The 25,019-nt window shown below is 37.1% G+C and overlaps 1 protein-coding gene across 35 annotated transcripts in view; it reads right to left on the bottom strand.

Moving 5' to 3' along the window:
• Window positions 1-25,019, bottom strand: part of TCF4 (transcription factor 4) — a 353,960-nt gene that overhangs the window by 98,193 nt on the left and 230,748 nt on the right. The gene's annotated exons all lie outside the window — the stretch shown is intronic.

Genomic DNA, 25,019 nt, shown 5'->3' on the forward strand with positions numbered 1-25,019 from the left:
TGTTTTTAAATATTATATCACCCAACAAAAAGGGGGGGGAAGGAACAAAAAACAAAAAGGAAAGAAAGAAAGAGGAGGGGGAGGGGGGAGAAGAGACGGGCTGACTTGAGCTTGCCAAATTCAGAGCATCCCAGGAAAGGAGGGCCTCTGGGAATTGATCCCAAATGAAACTAAATCATTTGCATATGCCGAAGCAAATGCCACCCGAGCATACATCTATTCTCAAGAATCAACTTTAATAATTCAAAGCACCTATTTCCTTACAATTCAACATGGTAACAAAACACATACAGTATTCATAAACAAGGGGGGACTGTGGTGTTGGTTCTGAAGAGCAAAGCTTTGGCTTCATGGTGCAAAGTTTCTCCCACACTCTAAAATAAACACACACACACACACACACACACACACACCGCGCACACACACACACACATATAGCGAAGGCCCAGAGGTTTGTCTAACTCACTTGCTCTGCATTTATTCTGAGGGTCCCCAGAGGTTTGTGTAAACAGTACTTGAATTATAATCACACATTTCATTCAAATTTCATGCTTTGAGGATTTTTTCCTCATTAGAACAGTTAGTTGTCAATCTGACAGGATCACATTTGTAACCTTTAAACCACCCTCAGTGTTTCATACATAAGGCCAGGGTACTCACCTACTAAAGGAGAGTATGTAAAAACCAGGGCTTAGAAAAGAGGCTGGAATTTAAAGAGAGATAAGTTGGGGGGAGGGGGTTATTGTTGCTGTTCCTTTGTTGTTTCTCATAGAAACCCCTTATTTAGAAGGCTGTGTCTAGATCCTGTCTAACTTTCTCATAGATGGACCGCTAGGAAGATTTCTGAACTATTTTGATAAATAACCATTCTGCCTCATCTACATTAAGTGCCTCATCCTGCAAACATATAAAATGCCTTTTTATTAATTATGTAAGTATAAATAAAATTTTCATACTTTAATGAGCAACAATTAATATTTTAAATATTGAAGCTTTCGTTGCTTTTAAATACATTGTTAACATGTGCATAAATAAATGTTTTTAATCTGATAAGGTGAAAGAGATTTTTAAACCCCGACAAATCAGCACATGGGACTCAAAAAATTAAAATGGTACTAGAACATTAAGCTTCTGGGCTTCATTAGCTAATGAAAAAGAGCCTGAAATTTCAGAAGTATAAATTTGCAATGATTAATAAAGATACCCTCCTTTGACAGGTATTCTCTGTGTTATAACCATCGAGACACTGAAGGTATTATCATCCACTGATGTTCAGGTTTTGGTTTGTTGACCTTGGAGTACATTTCAATCACAGAACTCAAGTCAGTGGCTTGTCAACTGAGACATTTCTGCGAATTCAGACTTTGAAGTTTCCTTTGTGACAGAAATATCACCCATGATAAATTTTTAGTGTGATGCGTGGGGAGTTAGCACAGAACTTTAAGAACAACTGAAGCTATATGCATGAATCCATGTGTTTCATAATAATTTTAAAAGAAGTCTCAATCAGAGCAGCCAATTTTTAAGGGACACTGACCTGGTCTGTTTGCTTCATCAGTGTATACTTAGGCAAGTTACCTAACAGGCCAGGAGTCCCTTGTTATCACTGAAATGATAGGGAATGGAAGTTAGCCACACAAAAGAGTGAGCCACCACTCTCCCTGGTGGTCAGCTGAAAACATCACTGAGGACACTAGGGGTAGGCAGCATCTGCCATTCTTGGGGGAAAAAATTCTCACCAGTAAAACTATCGTTTAGAAGTATTGACCACTTAAAATACATCCACATGATTCTGACCTTCTTCTATAACTTGAAGTTTACAGTTCTTTCATCACTTTCCTAAAAGTCCTTGACAGATACATTTGAGGTAAAGGAGAACTGGGGACACATATCTAGAGTTGTCATAAGAAATTTGGGGGCTATCAGACCAGAAATCCCCAATGCGTGTGCCCAGTATCACCTACAAGGTGGACATTCAATAAAACTTGCTGAATGAATACATGAATGAAGGAATGAATGGCCACATTAAAGAACAAGTTCTATACCACTTGAGTGAAGGGCCTTGGATTTTTGTATTCATTCAATCATTTCACAAACAATCGTTTAACGATTCCCAACTTTGTATTGAGTTGTACTGACACATACAACACTCTTCTTGCTCTCAGAGACCTGACCACATGGTTGAGGAGATGGGGCCTGTGCCCTTGAATAACATGGAAAGATATGACTAAAGACTAATGTTTTCATTGTGAAGCAGGGACAATCATACATATAGTCAACAGACAACAAACTGTCACATGGTAAGGAACTGAACTATTCCCTCTCAATCACAGATCTCATTAAATTCTACCTTTTTTTTCCCTGAATAATGACTGTATTATGCAGTTCCTGAAAAGTCCAAATAAACCTAATAAACACACACACACACACACACACACACACATGACCTTGTACATCACCCAGAATAAGGCAGGTGCTCAATAAATGAGTTGAGTGGATGGAGGAGGAATGAATGATGGTCATTTGAAGGGAGTGTCATTTCCCTCCAGGGTATAACTTGATAGTATGGGAATAACTCCATGTTTCTGTTCAAGTCACTGAACACCTAAACTTTCCTTTTTCTCATACAATACTTGCTTACTTCTACAATGCTGTTCCCTTTTGCCCAGCACAGCTGAATTTAACTAAACATTATACCCCAAGGAAAATAGTAATAGTCATCAATATATAGTGATTACCTAACATAATGGGAACGAGCATACCTATAAATTAAATAACCACCTTAGGTAAATATCTACCCCATCAAAAATTTTGGTCATAAAACAGTTAACTAATACATGTAGAGTGATATACAATTTAAAGAACATACCACTGCCTACAGTTAATCTTCATAACCAGTACTCTGCGACAGGTATTATCATTCCTACTTTAAAGATAGAAAATTAAGGCACAAAGAACCTTACGTGACATTTCATAGATCACAAAACTCCTGAGGCAGTGGGATCAGGATGTGAGCAAAGTTCTAAACTCCCAAGGGCTTAAATGTGAGGGTCAGGCATAGCTGTCTGAGAATTACAACCTTAACACCTGGTCACGGTGTGATGGTGGCCAAGTCGTATCACAAATCTGGGTTTTAGTTCTCTCATTTTAACACCAGCGCTTCTTTTGAGAAGCGTAGATGAGAGGGCACCTAGTTCAGCATATCATTGACATGTTAGAAATGAGAGGGCTCTTCCTGGTTCCTCCTCTGTTGTTTCCTCTAGACAAGAAGGGTGCCTTAGAGAACAGTGGGAAAATGATCTCCACCCAAAACAGACGTAGGTAACACATGCCTACTAAAGTGGAAAAAGATTCGAAACGACAGAACCATGCTATATTCTTCACCATTAAGCAAAGATATCAAATCACAAAGCCTTGTGCATTGCCTGCCACACTTGGCGTGGGAAGCCCGTATGTACACTTAGATACTTGAAAATCTATTTCTGTTGATGCTTTAGGATCAAAATCTATGTCCTCATATTTACACATAAGTGAATGGTAAAATTTGTCAAGTCAGGGAAAGGAGGTTATCTAAGCTACCCATATCCGCTGAAAAAAGAGTTATTACTGAGTTTGATTTATTCAGATGCTGAACAATTGGATTTTTCTGCTCTCTAGTAGAAGTCACTAGAAAGAAGAAATTTAATTCATAAGGTAAAAAATGTTAGTGTTTACTTAGTGAATGCATATACATGGATTGTTAATTTTAACAAATTTTAGTGAATGGTGATCGCTTAGACCCAAGGAGGGGTTGATGTCGAAGATCCACCTCAAACTGCAATGACAGAAATCCTTAGTAGGTACGAGTACACTTTCGTAAAAGATTTAATTATCCATAGGAGGATATAGACACACAGACACGCACACACAGAGTTAAAAATAATTTTTCCTGATACCTGTGACTTGACACAGTCCTGCAATCCAGCAGTGAACACCAACAAACTTCTTGCATGTATATTCTTACATTTCTTTGTATTGAGATCTTTCGAATGTAAAATAACTATGTTTTCTTAGTAAGCGAGTAACCTATTTTTTGTTAATGATTTTCCTCAACTGGAATCCTAATTACCTTAAACTTTTTTTCAAAACGCACATTCATTTGGGGGAAATACTTATCTCAGATAAATATACTTGTCAGACGAATATAAAAATATTTATCGGAAGTAAATCCATATTACATGAAGAACTGAGATAAAGCACAAACCACCTGCATTTTCTCAGTGGCATAAACTTACTCTCTTGGCAGCATTTACATATTATCAGGTACAACAGTTTTAAGTATTTGTACGGTTCAAATATAGACAAGTTTAGTTTGGAAGATCTTTTTATCACAGAAAGGTATCAAATTATCAGCTGAGACTGTGAAATCTAATTTCTATTTGTGGCTTTATCAGTGACTTCGTATTGTTATCTTGAATTGGATACTTTTATACGGCTTGGGTTCATATGCAGACATCCAAATGGTTTATCACATGATCAAATATTTATTTTCTTCCTGGCTGGTCAGATAGCTTGTAGTCATATTGATTATAATGTAATTCACATTGATTACTAAGGTAAGCAATGTGGGCTATTTTAACCAGACTTTTGTTCCGTAAATATTTGACTTCTACCTTTCTGTGGCAGTATTTCTCTTCAGAAGAAAGAGACAGTTTCTTATTTTGCTTTAAACAGTATTATAAAAGCTCACACAGACATAATATTGTTTTGGTGACAAACAACAGCATGCTAAATAAACGTAAAAACCAAGTTCCCAAATTCTTGTCTCCAGTTAGATCTAGTTAGAGTCATTTCCCCACTCTCTCACACATTTTCTCATTTCTGTGGTGAAGAATACAATGAGTATGCCATTACCCACATGAATATCATATCTATGAAATTCAACAGGCCAAATTTATAAAATGGAATTAGCCTGCAGACTGGGGAACATGGGTGATGTGGTGAAGTGAAATAGTAAGTTGCAAGACCAGAATATATAGATTTTGGGGTTTAATTACAATGGAAACTACATGCTTGACTCCACCTGAAGTTCACTTCTTCCTTCCTCAATTTCACGCAAAGACCCATACTTGCAAAAGTTACACATTTGTTCTACCAAATCTGTGAAATATTAAATGAAATTAGAAAAAAAAGATAGTACAAGTGATACTTCTGGCGACTAAAGGAGATGTTTTAGTTAAGGGAATAAAAATCATTAACGCTTCTCCTTTGTCTCTAGTACATCAATCTCTTTCCCTTGGGGTAAGTGGAATGTTCTTGAAAAAAAAAAAATTCCTTTACCCTAACCCAGTGTAATCCATAGCCAGTCTCCAAGTTTGATACAAAAACAAACCATTTCTATTTTGGTGCAATGAGGAAGCATCACCCTGGACAATATAAAAACAGAGACGGAGGAAGTTGACTCAGATGGCAGCACTTCCCAGATGAAGAGAGCTATAGCAGGCTTACCACAATCACCTGAAGCAGATGAAATAAGACGCAACTGTTTTTTCCGTCGCATTGATGCACGTGTAAAAATGAATTCCCAAAAAGTTAAAGGGGGGAAATCCTGGGTATGTTTGTTTGTCCGAATGAAGGATTCCATTTGAGAAACTTTTGACAAAATGGACTGATGAAGCAGATTGGAATCCGGGCACAGGATGTACACAATTTTTGAAAATTTGCGAATAAATACTGGGCTTCCCAATGCATTGCTCAATGATCAGAGGGAAATGTGATATCACAATGAAAACCATTTCCATTCTAAATAGAATAATTGTCTAGGGTTTGTCAACCCTCTTTGGGGTGGAAATTCTAACAATTTCCTGAGGTTCTAAACTGTTGATTACATTTAATTGTTTGACATCGTCCAACAAGTAGAACAACGAATTGCTGGGCAGAGAACAAGCAATTTTCAAATACTTTAATGGCTATCCCTGATAAACACGCAAAATAAAAAAGAGTAGGTAAAGAGAATAAAACCAGTAAGTTTTAAAGTGGAAGTGAGTGACCATACAAGAATTAGCATCCTATGCACATCCGTTACTGAAGTGCCTATCTCACGTGCCTGTTTTATAAAGGTTTTGCCCCAAATACCCTCTTGTGTAACTGGAAACCAGCCACTTCGAGCAAGAATTACGGTTATTTCAAAGGGAAAGGAGTAGCAGATTCAAGTTCCCTCAAGGTCAGTCCACAGCCTAAAGCTTAAGTCCATTCCTGACCTAGCTGTTGTGCTCTTTAACTCAGTATGACCTTGAATTTTAGCTACTGAGTTTTAAAAAATAAACGATCTCTTTGTTCTGTTAACCATAAGCACTTAAAGATTTCCTCCACATGCAAACACAGAGATGACCATGATGGGACAGGTGAGACAAGTTTTGTACCCACATCTGGTAAGAGAAAAGAGCTTCTGGCAAATCCCATGGGCAAGCCAAAAGACATTTTCAAAGAAGTTTTAAAAGGGAGAAGATGCAATTAAGGACAATTTGGGGCTTCTACTAGATAAAATGGAAATCAACTCATAGGCTCTCCTTGACACAAACAGTATTAAAATTAGAATTGTTTGGCAAAAAATTTGATATTGATAAATTTTGGCTCCTAACATAGGACAACCATATCAGGAATAGGTGAAGACTTCCCCAAAGTCATATGGCAGTAATAGTCTTATTTCCACTCATTCATCGTTTGGTAAAAACTGATTTAAAAGGATGTCTTCATAATCATAACTAGAATTATTGTTAACAGTGCTAAATTGCCAAATTATGGTGCTTACAAACCAGAAGCATGAATTTGCCTCTATTTGTTTCCCAAAATGTCAGTCAGCATTTCGCCTTCTTTGAACAAGATTATCAAATGCATGCTGAACCTAAAATGCTGCTTAAGAGGAGTCCAAATTCCAAGGGAGTCGACTCTCGCACCCTTACCCCCAGTCGGAGCTTTTCCTTTACTGCAGAATGTGACATGTTCCCTAACATCTGTTCAGAGCCTGCAAGCCATGTTCTTCATGTGGGACCTACTTACTTCATGCTACCATGTGAAAAATGTGTTATGTGCAAGGGAAACTACTCAAGCCATACCCATTTTGTACATGGGCCATGTCCTTGGAACTTGCCAGCAGTGTTGATCTCTGATCAATTTCTCATACTTTTTGAAAAAAAAGTAAAATAGGCACACTTAAAATTACTGTGTGTGTAAGGTTTTCTCAGAGTTAAGCCTTTCTGTACCGAGTCATTATTAGTACAATTATTAAACAAGTGACCATACTTCATGATCAATAACTATTAAACATTGAAAAGTAAATTTAAAAAATTAAATACTCTTTTTTTTAAATTACTTCCAAAAGAGCTAGTTTCTGATTCTCCAACCACATATTTGGGGATGAGACTTCCATCCCCATCACCTGCTCCCTTGTACTTGTTAGAGAAAGGGGTAGAATGTGGAGGCCAGGAACCAAGTTGGTGGTTTGAGTTCTGGCGTAATTTCTATCTAGCTCTCTCAGCCTGAGTGAGTTCTGGCTTTATCTAAATCTCAGTTTCTTTATAAATAAATACACTGCAAATAAATAACTGTTAAATTGTGATCATGACGGGGTTTTTTCCCAAGTTTGAAATTCTGCGATCGACGGTTTATGAGATACATCTCTGGACAATCGATCTCTGAAAACACAAAGACAATCAAAAATTGTTTCTGCAGTTTAGTAAAAAAAAAAGTTCAACTCTAGGGAAAATATACACAGAAGCTGCTAGACAGAAGTTCAGTTGCGTATCTGTGGCCTCTGTCTTAATCTGCCAGATCGGCAACTCTCCGAAACAGAATGACATCAAGTTCTGTAGTCACTTCCAGATAAGGACCATTCTAGATCCTCTGGATTCTCCAACAAAGTTTAATGCCATAAATCGTTGCCAAGTACATCATGCACCTACTCTATTGCCCCTAAATAATATACATTTATAAAGAGTAGAGATCAAGATTTAACTTTCTCTGCCCCACCCTCTAACAACATAATACATACCTAATAAGACCTTAATCACGTTTTGCTCTTTGACTGAATGAGGAACAAAAAGGGATTTATTTCCTTCCTTTCCCCAATGACAGAAATCATCAAGTCCAGAATTGTCAAAGACATTATAGTTAGCCCTAAGTTCAATCTGAGAATAAGTCAAGCCTTCATGAAATGGAAAAATGAGCATATCATTAGACAAACATTTCAAATAGAGCTACACTTACTTTTTACTGATAAAACACGGACATACACGTAGTTATGATAAATTGCCCCCCTAAATTTTTAAATTTTCTAATGGCTATTTTTGGTTTCGTGAGTCTGCCCTTTCCCTCACCTGGATCATAAACAGCTGAAGATGAGGGACGGACTGAGTTTTATTCGTTGGGCTGGCAGAGAGCATATTCATTTACACTTACACTTCACAGAAGGGGGCTTGGAGGAACTCATTTATCTTCCTTTCTTCTGTATAGAGCGGCTATTTTCTCAATGGAATAATTAATAGTGCCAACAATGTGCCAGAGATATAAAAATGGATACATGCCTGCACTGTCACTTTTGAGAAGTGATACTGTTCTGTCGGTTAGTGTATGCGTGATGCAGACTCCTGTTTGTTTTCTGTAGTCTTTAATTTTCCTTGGTGAAGCCACCCTACTTAGTCAATCTATAGTCTCCTTTCAAAATCCAATTTCATAACATTTTATTAGAGGGACAACAGATTCTCCTATGGCCAAACATCATTTCCTAACGATGTGGAGGAACATGAAACAAACAAGCAGGTGCTTTCCATGCCATTTCCACGTATTTAACTTTTTCTTTTGTCCTTCCCAAAACATTCCATTTAACTTGACTTTAAGGACTAGAGAAATAAAAACCTTTTTAAAGAGATGTCATTTTGTTTCACTGCTAGCAAAAAATAGGCCGATGACAAAAAACCTCACTGACGATTACACTAGATTCTGTGGTTGATTTTATCTATTATCTATTATATTGTTATCATGGACTGTGGGATTACATCAATTGTTGGGCTTTTAAGAAGCATAGCCTCTGTATTTATTAGTTCACAAGGTGGATCGTGGTGTTGGGACCCTGTGGAGCATTATAAAGTGAACTTTTGCTTAGGGAATACAGTCAATGACATTGTAGTAGCATTGTATGATGACAGATGGTAGCTACACTTGTGATGAGCACAGCATAACATATAGAGATGTCAAGTCTCTATCTCTACGTTGTACACCTGAAACTAATGAAGGATTGTGTGTCAACTACGCTAAAAAAAAATTTTTTTTAATGAGGTCTTGTTTCAACAACTACTTGCAGCCATGTAAATCTTCACAATGGTAGGAATTCGGTCCACTGCTATGTACCTTCCGAGAATACTGGCGCTTAGTAGGTGTGCAATAAATATTTGCTGAATTTTTTTGATACTTAAGCCTTGTGTTGATCCATTGCTGACTGGGGATATGATGATGTAGGATCATCAATCACTTCCTACAACTTCTGGCTGAAATCAGGGTTCCTTAACCTTTGGAGAGCTATAGACCCCTTTTGGTAATATGATAGAAATTATACTCTCTGTCTCCAGTTACCTCTGTGATACACATACTTGATGTTGCACAGATTTCTAAAAGAAAGGTTATAATATTTTATAAAGACTGGTTTGAAATATACTTGAGATCGGGATAAGCAGAAGCCGTATCTTTTATGAAAGAAGATTAATGCATCAGGTCTCCCTAAAATTTCCTAAGTATATACAAACAATTAATACAGTTTCAATATTCTTTACCAAGGAGAAATTTGGTCTGAATGCATTATGCTAAAATAAGTTAGTTATCAGTTTAGTTGCTTATCACTTAAAAACGTTTTTTTTTTATGTTTTATTTTTTCAAGAGAGAGAGAGAGAGAAAAAAAAAAAACAGCGGGGAGAGGCAGAGGGAGACAGAGACACAGAATCTGAAACAGGGTCCAGGCTCTGAGCTATCAGCACAGAGCCCGATGTGGGGCTCGAACTCACAGACCACAAGATCATGACCTGAGCTGAAGTCCAACGCTTAACTGACTGAGACACCCAGGAGCCCCCGTTTATTCCTTCTTCAAAAAAGTTTCCTAACTTATTGATACCATCACAGAGACCCCTGGTAGCAACGCAATAATTAAGGATCTGTCTGAGATTCCTATACATTCTCAATTTTCAGATGTTAGTAAGGAAATTGCCAGAATCTTAAATTTGCTATGCAGAGTTGTCTGTAGAGATGCAAATTTCACTTATCTCTCTCTTTATATTCTTTTCTTTCTAAAAAAAAAAAAAATTAAAACTGCTAAGTCATTTTGATTCATACATTACATGAAAATAGACTGTTTTAATACTTGAGATGGCTTGTGTTTATTGTCTATGGCTCTTGCCTCCCACCAAATAGCAAAAATAAAAGAATCCCTCAGCTTACCTCCGCAGCTCTCCATATACCTTAATTTTTTTGAATGAAGTACAGGTGCTTTGTTTACATGTGGTTCAATGACATTTAAAACCAAAAATTTTGGTAAGTGACTACAGTGCTTAACACGTGGGCATTCACGGTTTTAGCACAGTGCGGGTAAACTTGGGCCACACCACCCCTCCTGTGTAATGCATTTAATCTGGACTCTGTAATCTCAACTGTGATTATCTATCCTTTGTTGTTTTCAAGGCTGCAAGTTCCCAGCAAAGTTAGAAGGCCAACTGAGCTTGATTTTCCAGCGAATATTGTTTTTGCTCTCCGTTGTTGAGTTGGGAGCACAGCTGTGCAAAGTAGTTTCAATGAACCAAGGGGATGGTCACAGAATCACCAGCTCAAAACTTCACCCTGAGTTCACCAACTGCGGGCTACATGATAATTACATGAACTCCTCCAGACCCACCACCAACTTGCATGACTTTTAAGCTAAATCTGTGTCAAGTATTACTGACTTATGTTGATCTCAGGGGTATTTTTCCCCCTGATTTTACCCAACTTACACAGCAATGGACAGGAACTGAACCTAATTTCATTCTTCATACAGTAACTAGCATGTTATCTGTGTTTCATAAATGAAATGGTAATAGTAGGAACAGCGCCTAAACTGCTACCTTATAGAAGAAACATACTATTATCCTTACAAAAATAACAGCTTTATTGGTAAAAAAAAAAAAAAAAAAAAAAAAGCATTTTTAATAGTAAAAACAACAAAACATCCTAAACCATACTCTACATACTTTAAAATGCCCTGAAATAACTTTCATTAATAACATGTTTAAGTCTTGTATTCATAATTAAGTCTTCATGCAAATGCACTACCTAGGTATCTGCTGATGAATTATCATAGGAGGAAAGGAACTGCCAACACTTCTAAACAAAATCTCCAATTATACAGTTCCAAGATAATCAAAATGGACTTTAAAGTAGCAAAAACTACGGGCCACAACACCCAGCTTAGAAAAGAAATTCCTTTCAGAAGAAAGGAAATAGCATAACCTCGCAGCTATTTCAAAGAAGTTTTAAATGGAAGAAGCAGATAGTGATTTCACCTTTCTAGAAGTGAGAGCAGATACTTGAAAATAATAATTCAAATATTAAGTGATACTAGTAATTTGAGTTACAAAGTTGAATTAATAAATTACAACTGGGCTAATTTGGGACTAAAATTACTAATTGTTCAAAATAATTCACTTCCTGTTCTAGCAAATATCTTAATCTTGACCTAGAAAAAAGTCACTGCTTAGTAATACCTTTCTTCAGTGCACTTGATTTCCATTGTCAAAGATACCCATTTAAATGGGTAATATCTAAATATATACTGATGAATTATTCACACCTTACTTTTCAAATGTAAGGGGAAGAGAAACTCGTGCTGTATTTTAAATTTAATTATAAAATCAATCCTCACAAATTAAAAATAATGTCTTCGAAGCAGGCTGAGGACCAGGTTTGACCACTGAATGCTGTGTGAAGCTCTTGCTAAAACACAAGAACGGAACAAGCACATCCAAGCAGGGAGTGTGCCGGTCACAATTGTGGGACTTACACCCAGGGAAACCTGTCCTTAATTTATCCCGCCGTGTGTAGATTTGGCAAGGGTCTCCAAACATCATTTACATACCATATGCCCTGAATTACCTAGGCACAATGGCTGTGGACAAATAAGATGTTTTGGGTCTGTTTGCTTCCCTGTGTAAGTTTTGCAGCTTTCATTTAATTTCTCTCATTGCTAAATAATTTAATGCTATATTGCCTGTTGCAAAAGAATGTTTTGCTAAATCAATAAATAGTTCATTGTGCTTTGTGATTAGAAGAAAACGACCCTGGGGTAGGTGAGCAGGAGGTATTATTTCTCCTATGTAAGAATCAAAGAAAGGAAAGCAGCTCTTTATGCTTTGGACTCATTTTAACCTTTGTCTCCTTAATAAGCATATAAATGCAAGGCATTCAACAATAGAATAGACAGAAAGCAGATATTTTGGCTTCTATGGAACATGCAAAATTGGTCAGCAAGTTTTCATGTTTAAGAGGGATTCCTGAAAATAGATTCTATATTTGTTCCTCTCATAATTAAAAGGCTTTATAATTGTCCTGTGCCTTGGTTTCCCTCTTCCCTCAAGAATGGTATTAATTGAAACTCAGTAATATTTGTCCGGATTCTCAAGCTAAATTTAAGGTCAGGATGATAAAAATGTATACTTAAACCAAAAAGATCAATTGCCTAAAAAAGGCTTGGAACAGAATTACGTACATATTTTTTGTTGTGTACTATAAATTTGACTGTATAAACTTCCAATTAAAAATGACATTCACACCATCATTTTTGATAGAATTTTGCACAGTAGGAATACTCATTAATGCAGGGTAATACAGTGTGATAAGCAGCTTAGACATCAAAATAGTAAAAAAAAATATGCCAGTTGGTCTACTCTGTACATGAGTAAAATAAAACTTAAAAAAATTAAATACCTGAGGAATTAATTAAAAAGAACACTTACTGGCATACATATTTTTTTAACTCTGTCAAATCAAGAACACCCATTCTCTAGTCAGTTTCTGTAGAGATCTCAGTCCTGGTACCAAAAAAAAAAAAAAAATCCATTCTATATTTTATGATAAGACATTAAGTGCATTACCATATTCAAAATGGAGTAAAACATAATTTAAATAATTTTACTTATCCTATGATTATCCTTCCAAAAACTGTGCATGTGTGCATGTGTATTTACCATTTAATAGGAAGCATTTCAAATATCTGAATTCTTTTCAACGTTGGTAAAAGTGAAAGCCCATCAGCTAAGTGTGTGTGCATGGGTCATCTCTTGATCTTTAACTGGAAAATACGACGTGATCACGTAATTCTCAACTGTAGGTGAGAGTAAGTGGCAAATGAGGTGTGTCCACACACTAGTAAAGAAAGAAGTAAAAGGCAATGCAGTAATTTCAGAATGCTATCAAATAATTTGCTTTCTTTAGGGGGCAAGAAAAGAAAGAAGCTACCATTTGAAGACCAGCAACGAAAGGGTTAACAGACATATGCTGTATAATTAGGAGATGCATTAATGATTATGAATAGTAAATGATTTGGTGCAAAGAAAAAATTTTAGTCAAAGGGACATGTACCTATCTTACATGTTTATTAGTAACTGTATATAACTAGAGAATTCTGCTATTAAGAATCTTGCATTATTGGTGTAAATACTTCCAAGGGTACATCAAATTGTAATCTTTCATACGACATCCATCAAACCAGGCTGGAGATTTTGACAAACATTAAACACAGTAAGGAGGCAATTATGTATGCATGATTTAATCTGCAACTAATTAATATGCAAATTTATTCATATGTTAGTTACTAAATTAAAAATGCAAAGAAGCCCTTATGGTGATTCTCGAAATTTTGCACAAACAGAACATTTAAAATGTAAGAAAAATGAAGTTTTTTAGAAACCTATAACACACTTTTAGTGTCTCCAGAACCTGTTGCATTAAGAAGACTCAAAAATATGTGTTTTAATACTAGATAATAATTTAAAAGGTGTGCTAATTTTATGTGAGAATGTGGGAACAGAAAGGTTAATCAGAATTCTCTCGAACTCTTAAGAGATACACTCTAATTACCAGACAAATGGTATTCTATTTCTAAGCTTCCTTCCCTGCTTTTAGGGTTGTCAGAAGTTGGTCATCTTACTGATACCCTGCACAAACGGTTAGGGGAATAAATAGTATTTGAAAGCAACTAGAGATATTGAAAATTCTGGGGTAACTTTGAGACCATTTGGTGCTCACTACACATACAATTCACTCCTCAAGATGGCAACTCGCTCTTTTCGCCTTTGGGGAACAGCTCTTTGCAAACAGAGAAATGGGAGGAAATTCTAGAGGGAGGCTAGAAATTCTCCCAAACTCTCTTCCAAACGAATCTTCAAAGAAAATAATTCGACTAACACAAGAGCAACAACCTCCCCAAAAAGCAGAAGGTAATTTCATCTGAATTCAATCTGGCTATTTTAGCCCTGCATTTTCCAGACAGCCCAAAACTGATTTGAATCTTTGATGGGAGACGAGGGATGTGCGGTAGTGATCATTTTAAAAATATCTTTGGGTGTCTGCATACAAGGGAGTATCCAGTCAAGTGCATATATTATCCTTTGGCTCCGCTGCCTTCTGCAAGAGTCTGATTTCCCTAAGACTTCCTGGAGATCAGCAGTGAGGTTCTGTGTGGATCACCTCTCATCTGATTACCTTCCTCATCCGAAGTCCAGCGGCCCTGTACACAGTTCCGGGAGCTGGCGCTTGGAACACTTGTACTGGCCTCAAGAAATCAACGCAACTCAACTGTGTGAGGAAGCACCGTGACAGCGTCTACGGCTCTTCCCAGGGCACTGAACTCTTACCCACGTTAAAAAAAAAAAAAAAAAAAAAAAAAAAAAATGAAAGAAAAGAAAGAAAGAAAAAGAAAAGAAAAGAAAATCGCCATCAGTCTCCTTGCTGCCAAGTGACACACAAAAAGGAAGTTAACCATTGGCTGTTACTTGCATTCACAGTCTGACTCTGATCTCCCAGCTTCCCTTAGCCCAATCTGATGCCAAGCGGACTACAGCTTGCCCATTTCATTTCGACCACGGCAGCCAAAAAAAGCACTGCCCCACCGTGCAACGACAAGCAGTCTGTTTTGATATTAGTACCTCAGTATGTGATATGAGAGAGTCAGATGTCCCCAAACTATGTGCCCTCCCCTGAGGGACTCTGTCCTGGCCTTCCTTGGCCAGAGGGATGGGGAGCGTGCCACAAATCCTTAGCTTTGAAAGCACAAGGGAAGGAAACACACCATCCGCAGGGCTCAGACAGAAATGGCGAGGAGGAGGAGAGACTCTTATGGGGAGAGGATTCATGCCCTCCAATTCAGCACTCGCGCCTAACTGGAAATATTAACTCATATTCTATTCACTCCCTGCCAGCCAGCATACATGAGCACAAACTGAATTACATAAGAAAAGGAGTCTTTTTCTTATGTAATTAAATCTTAGCAGCCGCTAGTAAGTAAACATCAGATTTTCTTTTCCTTTTTTTTTTTTTCATGAAAGAGAGGAATATTTGGGGTTCAGAAGAATGGGATTTTTTCCCTGATTCCCAGACAGAGAGGAAGATGGTGGTAAAATCCTACTCACCTCCCTGTTCTCCGAAACATTCTGATTTCTTTGCTGAGTGTATAGAATCAAACTCTAACCTGGTTTAACCTTTCCATGTGCCCTGGACCGTTCTCATTCCCTCCAGCATTAACATATCATTCTTTTTATGATTCCAATGAGGCATCATCAGGTGTGGATCTCAATTTCTGGGCATTTTAGGAATCTGAGAGCAACCCAGGCAGCTTTAATTTTTACAGGTGACTCAATTTTTGTTGTGACCAGAACTGAACATAAAGCTCTTAAAAGCTTAAATGTACACATTTATGCATTCATTACACAGTGTTAAATCTAATTTGTTCTTTTTACTGTCACAGGAAGCACATGTTTAAAGCAATCTGTTTCCTCATGTGAATGCTTTCCTGTCTGTTTAAAAAAAATTGCGACACACTTTACCCTGAGTAACCAAGAGGTGATCATAAATATCCCTAAATAGCATTAAACAGATATGAAAGACATTAACACTTTCAGAATGCCAAAGTAGTATTAAAAAAAAATTCTAACAGATGCTCCTAGGTCAAAAAGTGAAATGTGTGTTTCCTGAAAAAACACTCTCATCAGAATCATAAATGAACTGTGAGTGGAGAAGTGAGGTGTTGTTGAGCAAACGAGGATCCTTTTGGTGAGGAACACAGCAATCCACTGCCAACGTGTACTTGCCATAAAAAAGCCAAATTGAAATGGAAGTCTGATGAAAACCAATATCCTTTGTAATCCACAAGGTGGCAATGATTACGAATGAGGGGTGGCTCCATCGGATCGATCCGGTTTCCCAGAGAAAGAGTCTGTCTCTGTGAACCGAAGCGTCCGTCCCCGTTCCGGGACGCGAGGAAGAGGTCCGGCCAGAAGGACCTTTCCCGAGGAGTCTGATGTGCTGCCTGGTTTTTCTGTAAATGAAAATTGGCTGGGAAGAATCATTCGTGGTGGAAGGTGGAGACCATGCTCTCTTTGCCCCACCCTCTTTGGCAGATGTTTTTTTCTTGAAATTCAAGAGTTCACTAATCAGCCCTTGTAAAAAACCGTTCTAAGTTTCCCTTAGCTGACACGCAAAAACAAATCTTCTTTTATGAATTCAGCAACGGCACTGAGAAAAAAACACATGACAATGTGGCAAAGGCCAGAATCCAGCAATTCTTTGACTTTACCCTAAAACATCTGTCTAAATAGTCCTGTTGAATGTTAGAAATTTACCTCAACAGTCCGAATCAAATCAAACTCTGTTTTCCTTTAGAAGAGAAACAAAGTGCCACACAGTTCCACCTGCTCAACACATCTCCGTCTTGCCAGATGAAGTAAAAACCCTAGGCCTACCCTGCTCCTTGACCTGCTTCTGGCCAATTACAGAGTAAGACCGATAGAAGATGAAAGAAAAAGCCTGTATCTCCTTGTCGCTTAGAGGCAGGGCTGACTTCGGCATAAACAAATTACTGGCAGAGGGAATCATATTATGAGGAGCTCTGTCATCTTGGCCTGATGTCCCATTTCAAAAGAAAAAAAGATGGAGTACATACTTCCAAGGCAAACTTTGCGGAGCGTAAGTCGAATGATTCAAACAGCTGACTAGGTGTCTCGGCCTGAGAGAGACACTACTGCAAGGAACAAAGACCTACAGAAAGTGCTTGCGGTATTTCATCGTTTCAGACAAGGCAAGCGACCTCCATTAGGTAGAATTCTTCTACGTGCAGTTGAGACCCTGGTCTTAGTTTCTGCTCTGTACCCAACTACTCCAGTAAACTACAGGTGAAGTTTCTCTCAAGTGCCCGAAGAAAGGTATTTACCTTCTTGCTGATGCTAACATTGAGGGGGTTTATTACTGTCCTTAGAAGTTATCATTTCTTAGATGTTTACAATGTGTCAGGATTATGCAGAGCACATTATATATGTTTTGTCCTTTATTTATTTATCACAATATCCTTAGGAGGTATGTATATTTTGCCCATTTTTCAGAAAATAATTCAAGGACACTACATCACGTGCCCAAGGCCACGTAGCTAGTAAGTGGCACAGCCAACTAAAAACCCAGATGATCGGCTTCCATGCTCTTAACCACTAGATCATCCTGTCTCTGTTACAGAAATGCTATACTGAACGGTCTAGACTTTCTAAGGGATCTGGCTGAGCAGAAGCTGTGCGTAAAAACCAGTGTACCACTTAGAGGTACTGAGGGTCATTCTACAGTGAGATGAAAATTCTGAATACTTAATTTATTCCAGGTTGGCAAATACTTGCTAAGTAAACAACAATCAGATTGTAGAGATTTTTGTTCTACCAAATACTCTGAATAGCCAGGGGGAGCACGGCATCATGATTAAGGACACAGAAACCTGGCAGACAGACTTCCCAGGTCTCAACCCCAGCTCTGCCATTTATTAGCTGTGTGACCTCAGGCGTGTGTCATCACCCCTCTGTGTCTCTGTTTGTTTAGCCATGAATAAAGAGTAGGACATCCCATCTCATAGGATTTTGTAGAAGTAAGTGATTCATTAGATGCAAAGTACTCAGTTCCTGGCACAGAATAAATACTATGTTCAGGTTTGTTATTGTTATTAGTATATCAACATCATCTCATGAAGAAGGTGCTATTTATACCTCCTTTGTAGACCATGAAATAGATGTGTGACCCAACTAGGGCCACTATGTGAGGAAATAGAGGATACCACACATTTAATTAGAGAGATCTCTTTAATTCTAGTGCAGCGTTATGTCCATCCCACCACACCACTTTTATTACTATAGTCATTCACTGGAAATATATTTGAAAGAAACATGCAGGGCAGTGAATTTAGCCTGTATGGGACCAAAAAAAAAAAAAAAAAAAAAAAAGATGTATGTGCAAAAGATCCTTACCCATTTCAAGGTGAGTAAGGGGGCTCAGCATCTCTAAAATAAGCCTAAAGGACAAGAGGTCCCTGTGTTTCACTGCGTGTGTTATTTGGGTCTTTGAATGCACAACCTTCTCAAAAGGCCAGACTTTATGCTCTTTAAAATGTAAGGCCATCCCCACCAACTGGGGATGTAAGTGATGCAACACTGAGAACTTCCTTAAACAGGAAGGACCTTAGCTGTGAAGCTTCACGATTTAAATAAAGGGTACACAGAAGAGGAGGAAACGCACAATGTCATTTGGTGTGTCTGGTTTTTAGGTTAGCTGAACAATATGCTTTGAATAAGTATAAATGAAGAAAAAAATGAATGAATGAATGAAAACTTCTGAAAATGCTGTCTTTCCCTCCCACCTGGATGCTCCCAGTTTGTCATGATGGAGTTCCACTTAACAGCTAGGTTGTTGGTGTAATTTATTAAAGGGAAAACAAAATAGCATGGTTTATAGAATAATGACTTACTGGGACTTGAATTTCATAATTCCAGCTGTATCTGCCCATAATAAAAATGCCTAATTCCATTTTCTCTTGCCCATCCCTAGCAATTAAACTCCAGATGATATGTGTGGCAATGCGCTGTATACATCTAAAAATAAAATTCCTATCAAGGCACTATATGAGGAACCCACAGGTTCTGGTAATAAAATTTCACTCGTGAAGCAGATGCCTTAGTATCAAATGGCAGAATTTGTACCTTTTTATTATATAACAATACTTTCAAACAGTACACTAGTTACAGAAACAGATTCATTTTCTATTTAGCTTAATGGCTTAAAAATTTCAAACTGAATCAACAGGTCTTAATTGCCAGGCCAAGAACATTCTTTTGAAACTTCAGCTTCAGTAGTTTGGAGAAATGAGTTGACTACCACTGTACCCTTAGACAAATTTTATTTTTTATCTCATCTGCTAACATCTCAAGTTATCAGACTTTGCTACAATAAAACCCCAGTTTTCATACTCTGCTTATTATTGAATTATTTTGTACTTCAAGTTTGTTTCGTAATGAGCAAGCCAGAAAATATTATTGTACCCTAGGTTAACACACCTGAGCACCTGTGAAACGAGTGAATTCCCCAAACGGGGTTACTTGCAAACGTTAACGCTAAGAATCAGCGACCCTACTTGAAACTGCTTTCTCGTGGCAGCTAATGATATAATGACAGACTTTGCCAATCGGTAGAATGAAAGCCATTACAATATTATTGTAAGTATAATCCAGGAGGCATATTTAGAATGATATAGGCTGGGGATGATGAAGCTGCTGCAGACAGGCGCTCTTTCTCGGATGATATCAAAGTAATTGCTCCAAAACGGCATTTTCTCCAGGAAAAAAAAAAATCCCTAGATGGTAACAGCAAGTGGTAACAGTGACAGTTTTTGTATGTGTGTGAGGAATATACCACAGGGGTCATTTTTTGAGAACACTAAGCCTTTCTAATAGGAGTCCATGTTTCACAAAGGAAATGCCTTTTAATCACTATCGTTGAAAACACTGCTGATGCACAGCGGCAACACCAAGACATTTCTTTACACTTTGCTACCAAGGGGCTTCACTAAGAAATGCCCCTATTATTCTGTTCCAGTGAATACTCCAAATAAATATAGTGGCATTTAATACACGCACAGGTCCTCTTCGGATTACTCTAGAAGGAATCACTTATGTATCAAGTTTCAACCTCAGGAGCGTATTTATGATTAATTCCGCAGATGACAAAGTTAGACCAGACAGATAATAGGGGCTGTCGCTAAGCGACTTAAATAAAATTCTTAAAATGTTCTTTTCAAAAATGAATTTGCACATTCCTTCAGAATTGAAATCTGTACTTCTCACTGAAACTCACATCCTTTTGTCAACCTTGAAATTCTACAAAATGCAGACTCTTCTGCACTACCTTAATTTCTCTGAAGAGGGAGTATAAGCTCAAGCAAAGCATAAAACTCAAAGAGCTAAGCACCTACACAACAGCTGCAACTACCGGGGGGAAAAAAAAGAAAAAGAAAGAAAGAAAAAAAAAAAAGAAGTCGGTATCATTCACATGCTACTGTTTTGAGATAAAATAATTGAGTATTTAAAACTACAAATTTTGCACTGCATTTTACAAAAGCCCTTATTCCTTTAAAATGAGCACACCCCTGTACACAAATACACTCTGGGACAGTGAAGATCAAGCCTGAGAATCTCATGCTATTGCTTTGAAATGTGACTTTATGTTCAGTTTAAGAATTCAGTGCAATTTATTTAAAAAACAAAACAAAGCAAGTGTCTGTCAACAGCCTGACAGAATTTAATCTGCCTTAAGAAAATACAACTTTGCTATTTTTGAAGAGACTCTTCATTCCTTTTAGGATTATTGCTACATATTCTGAGAGGATCTTACTTAGCCCTCCAAGTTTTATCTGACTTTGATTTATGACTTTCAAACAAAAACTTCAGAATTGTTTGAAATCTGGAAAACACGCCTTGAAAACACAGAAATTATCAGTGACTGGGGGAAAAAAACGAGAAAATTCCACCATGTTAGACAATAAAATGAACAGTTCAGTCAATGAAATGGAAAAAGTTTAAAAAAATGGTCTCCAACCAAATATTAAGCCAAGCATTTATATTATTCCACAAACACAAAATAAATTCACAGTCAAGCCACACACTGTGAAACAAGTTTTTATAATTTCAAAATGTATGCAGGCCTGTTACAATTCTCTTTAGGTAAAGCAGCCTTCCGGCAGCTTCTTCGATTTCTTAATAATTAAACCAGTCAGACAGAGTCCAAGACTTCGCACCAAAATATACTCTTCAGTGAAAGTGATAAAATAGGTTCCAAATAACAGTTTCCTGAAATGTATTTCTCCTTTCTCAACGAATGAGGCCAGTTTTACACTAAATGCTATTGTTAGAGTTGTGGAAACCTTAACAAAAGTCCTGATAAATCTCAGCAGGTGAAATTTTGAAAACTTGGTTTAAAATAAAAATACACATGGGGTGGGGGGAATATATATCATGCACACCACCTCAGAAGAGCTTGCTCAGTAGAATAATCAGACAAAAGGGGCCAGGCAGGCATCTCTATTGAGGAGGAATCTAGGTGGTTTCTTCTCAATTGAGTGTTTGACACATAAATCCTTTTTGTGGTAAAGATAATCCCTAAAGAGCTCACAAATATGCAAACCTTTCCTCTAGAGTTAACTTTTGTGTTTTTCTTCTCCCTTACATTTCTTCTCACTTTATATTTAAAATACACATACCAGAAGTCATCTTTTTAAGGGGAGCAGGAGTAGGTTTCCCAGCAGAGAGGAGGATGGAAGAGAGATCTCATTATTCCAAAATTCCAAACAAAAATACAGAAATCTTATAGCAAACTCCTGAGAGGCTGGAATGCCTAATGGTACAGATGTTGTAAATGTGTGTGAATTTCATATGCCTTTTGAAATATTCTTAATAGAGTAAGAGCCTCCAATAAAAACTTAAATATAGAGATTCTCCTATGTTTCATAAGCGGCAATTCACAAAAAGCATAACCTCCATAGCCTCTAACTGCAAACTGCAATGCAGAGGATAGGATTAGTTTTCAAAGAAAGAATGTCTATGCTGAACTTCTGAAGCTTCTGGTTTAGTAAATTCGGTATTAACTGCACGAAAATATACGCTCTCTATGACGAATATTTTCTCAACCTTCAAGGTGTTGCCTGGCGTCAGGTTACATATTCTGTGTAAATTGTGTGAATAATACTTCCGTCCTACTGGGGATGATTTAATTGCATTATACTTCATCTTTTTTCTGTCTATACATTTTTATAACTAGTAAGCATAAGTTTAATATCCAAACTTCATATTTCAATATTTTTAATTGGAGAATGGGCACCCTAAGTTTAAAGTTAACTATTACGAGTTAACCAAATGTTGTAATGTAAACACCTATAGTTATACTTTTCACAAAGGATCTACCTCCCCAAGAATGAACCTTGATGAGGCCCCTCCTTTTATACATTATCACATAATTGGTTACTCTAGAATTTCCTACAAAGGAAGGAGTCCAGGTCGCTGACACTTAGTTCATTTTAAAATTAATATATATTTTAGTTTAATGTAAGTTGCATTATCACTCAAGTTAAAATTTTGCTGACATGAAATAGCATCACTGTGATATATGATCACTTTCAAAGTGATGGGGGAAATTATATATTTTAAGTACTGAGTTTTCAAACATATAATTTCTGAGCCTCTAGGAAGGAAATAAACAATTACCAACTTCTCTTTTAAATTTTGATTTCCTCAAGCATTTGAGAAAAAACATTTCCTTCCTAAAAATTTTTTAAGGTATGAACTCAAGATCATTTTTGCTACCTTCACATATGAAGGTTTTTTATATAATGTAAAACACACGGATCACTTAATGCCATCAGCATTATCCAACTTTCCCTGATATTTTCCTAACAATCTCTTCTGTAAAAACCAAAACCAAAACCAAAACCAAAAACCAAAAACCAAAAAACCAAAAAACGAAAACTCATTTAAACATTAAGATTTTATGTTCTTTAAGAATTCTTCTTTAAGAAAACTGGTAAACCTGGTATCTCATATACATTGAACTTGTATTTTTCAAGTCCATCTAAAGATTAACTCATCTCTAAAATTTTCTGGGAGTGCCCAAATCTTATTTTAGAAGTGTTACTATTGTAGAGATTGTTGTCCTTAGGATCCATGTGTCCAGAATTATTCCTGATCACTTAATACAAAGTTTGCCAGATCTTCCTGATTTAGAAAACAACACACAAAGGAAAAAAAAAAGTCAATTTAACATAAAAAATAGACTTTACTGAAAAGTTCAGTTTGGAAAAATCACTGGTGATAAGACAGGTCATAAACTATTTCTAAAGATAAAACTTCTTATTTCTAGAGAAATCTGAAGTTCCAGGGATTCCAACTGGGGAAGACAGTGACACTGTCATTAAAGTTTTAAAGCTCGAATGGAACTGAAGACAAATTTTCATCAGCATTCCAAGTAGAATGGTTGCAGTTGTTAACAGTTTCTGGTTAAATGTATATCATTTCATGCATTCAAGTTATAAGAAGAGGGTAGTTTTATGTGTTTCCATATTGGTGGGCACAATAAAGTCTCTAAAAGACCATGTCTTTGAGTTTTTTATGTGTGTTTGGAAAAAACATTTTAGAATGACATAAGGTGAAAATTTTTTGCTTTCTAGATTTTAATGCTTCCATGTAAATTTCTAAGAATTATGGATCCTTGTCCCCCCAAAATGTGATTTATGGGTATATTTCTCTCTGTATGAATTCACGATTCAATAGGTGTGACTATTAGGCTATACAAAGATAGAAACTATGATGGAAGAGCAGTAAAATCAAAAAATATCAAGTTTAAGATATACGATTTAAAAAAGGAAACCAAAATGTAGAAATCAAACAAGAAGTTCATGTGCAGATCCAAGAAATCAGAGAGTGGTGAAATAAATTCCGGCATCAACAAAAAATAAAGCTTTATTATTAAACTCTCATCAAAAGATGAGGGTTACAAGAAACTGGTAGGTGCCTGAAAAGAAGAACGTACCACCCATCTGAACAGAGAACACAAAAATGTTCTGCAGTACTCAGCAGGGCTCTTGTGGGCAATTAGTTGTCATTTCACACAGCCTTGCCTTTAAAGAAACATCACCCTAGCCCTAAGTACAGGCCTCTGTGGTCCAGAGGGACAGAATTCCTTCCCTCTATTGCGCCTGTGCAAGGCGACCCCTCAGGATGGTTCTTCCGCCATCCTATCACTGTCATGCTTCTTCAGTGACTTGAGGTCTCTAGATGCAGTGCACAGCCCAAACACATTCAAGGATCCTGCCAGATCCATGGCGTGATGTTGGGCCAGGCTTATGTTTCCTCTCTCCCACAGATGCTGCAGTATTTTCAAAAACAGGGCCAGACAAGCCTTGCTCTCATTTCCTGTGAAGATCCAGCCTAATGGCGACAAAAGAGGTCCAGCCTCTGTACTCTAGTAAGGTCATAAATAATATCTCATTACAGATGTTACAGTTTAAATTTTCTTTCTTTTATGTCAAGGAGGAGAAAGGGCCCATTTCAAAAAGAAAAAAAAAAAAGTGAGTTCACACCACAGATTGTGACAGATTTATTACTATTTATCACGGTAAATATGTATTGAAGAAAACATATAAATGTCTTTAGCTAGTCATAATCACTTGAAAAGAAACCTTTTACTATCCCCAGTTTCTTATTATTTGTAAGAAAACTATTCATACATACCGAAGCAAGTTTTAGAAATATCTTACCAGGTATATATTAATTTGAGCTTAAAAAAAGAAAAAAAAACATGGCAGAGGTCTAAAAATACCGGAGCAAACGTGTTACAGTGACTATTGCGGACCATCTCTTTAGATCAAATTAAAATATATATTTCGTGCAGTGGGAAGGCAC

This window comes from Panthera pardus, unplaced genomic scaffold (assembly GCF_024362965.1).
Source record: "Panthera pardus isolate Hobbes unplaced genomic scaffold, ASM2436296v1 HiC_scaffold_15, whole genome shotgun sequence".
In the NCBI taxonomy this organism is placed as follows: domain Eukaryota; kingdom Metazoa; phylum Chordata; class Mammalia; order Carnivora; family Felidae; genus Panthera; species Panthera pardus.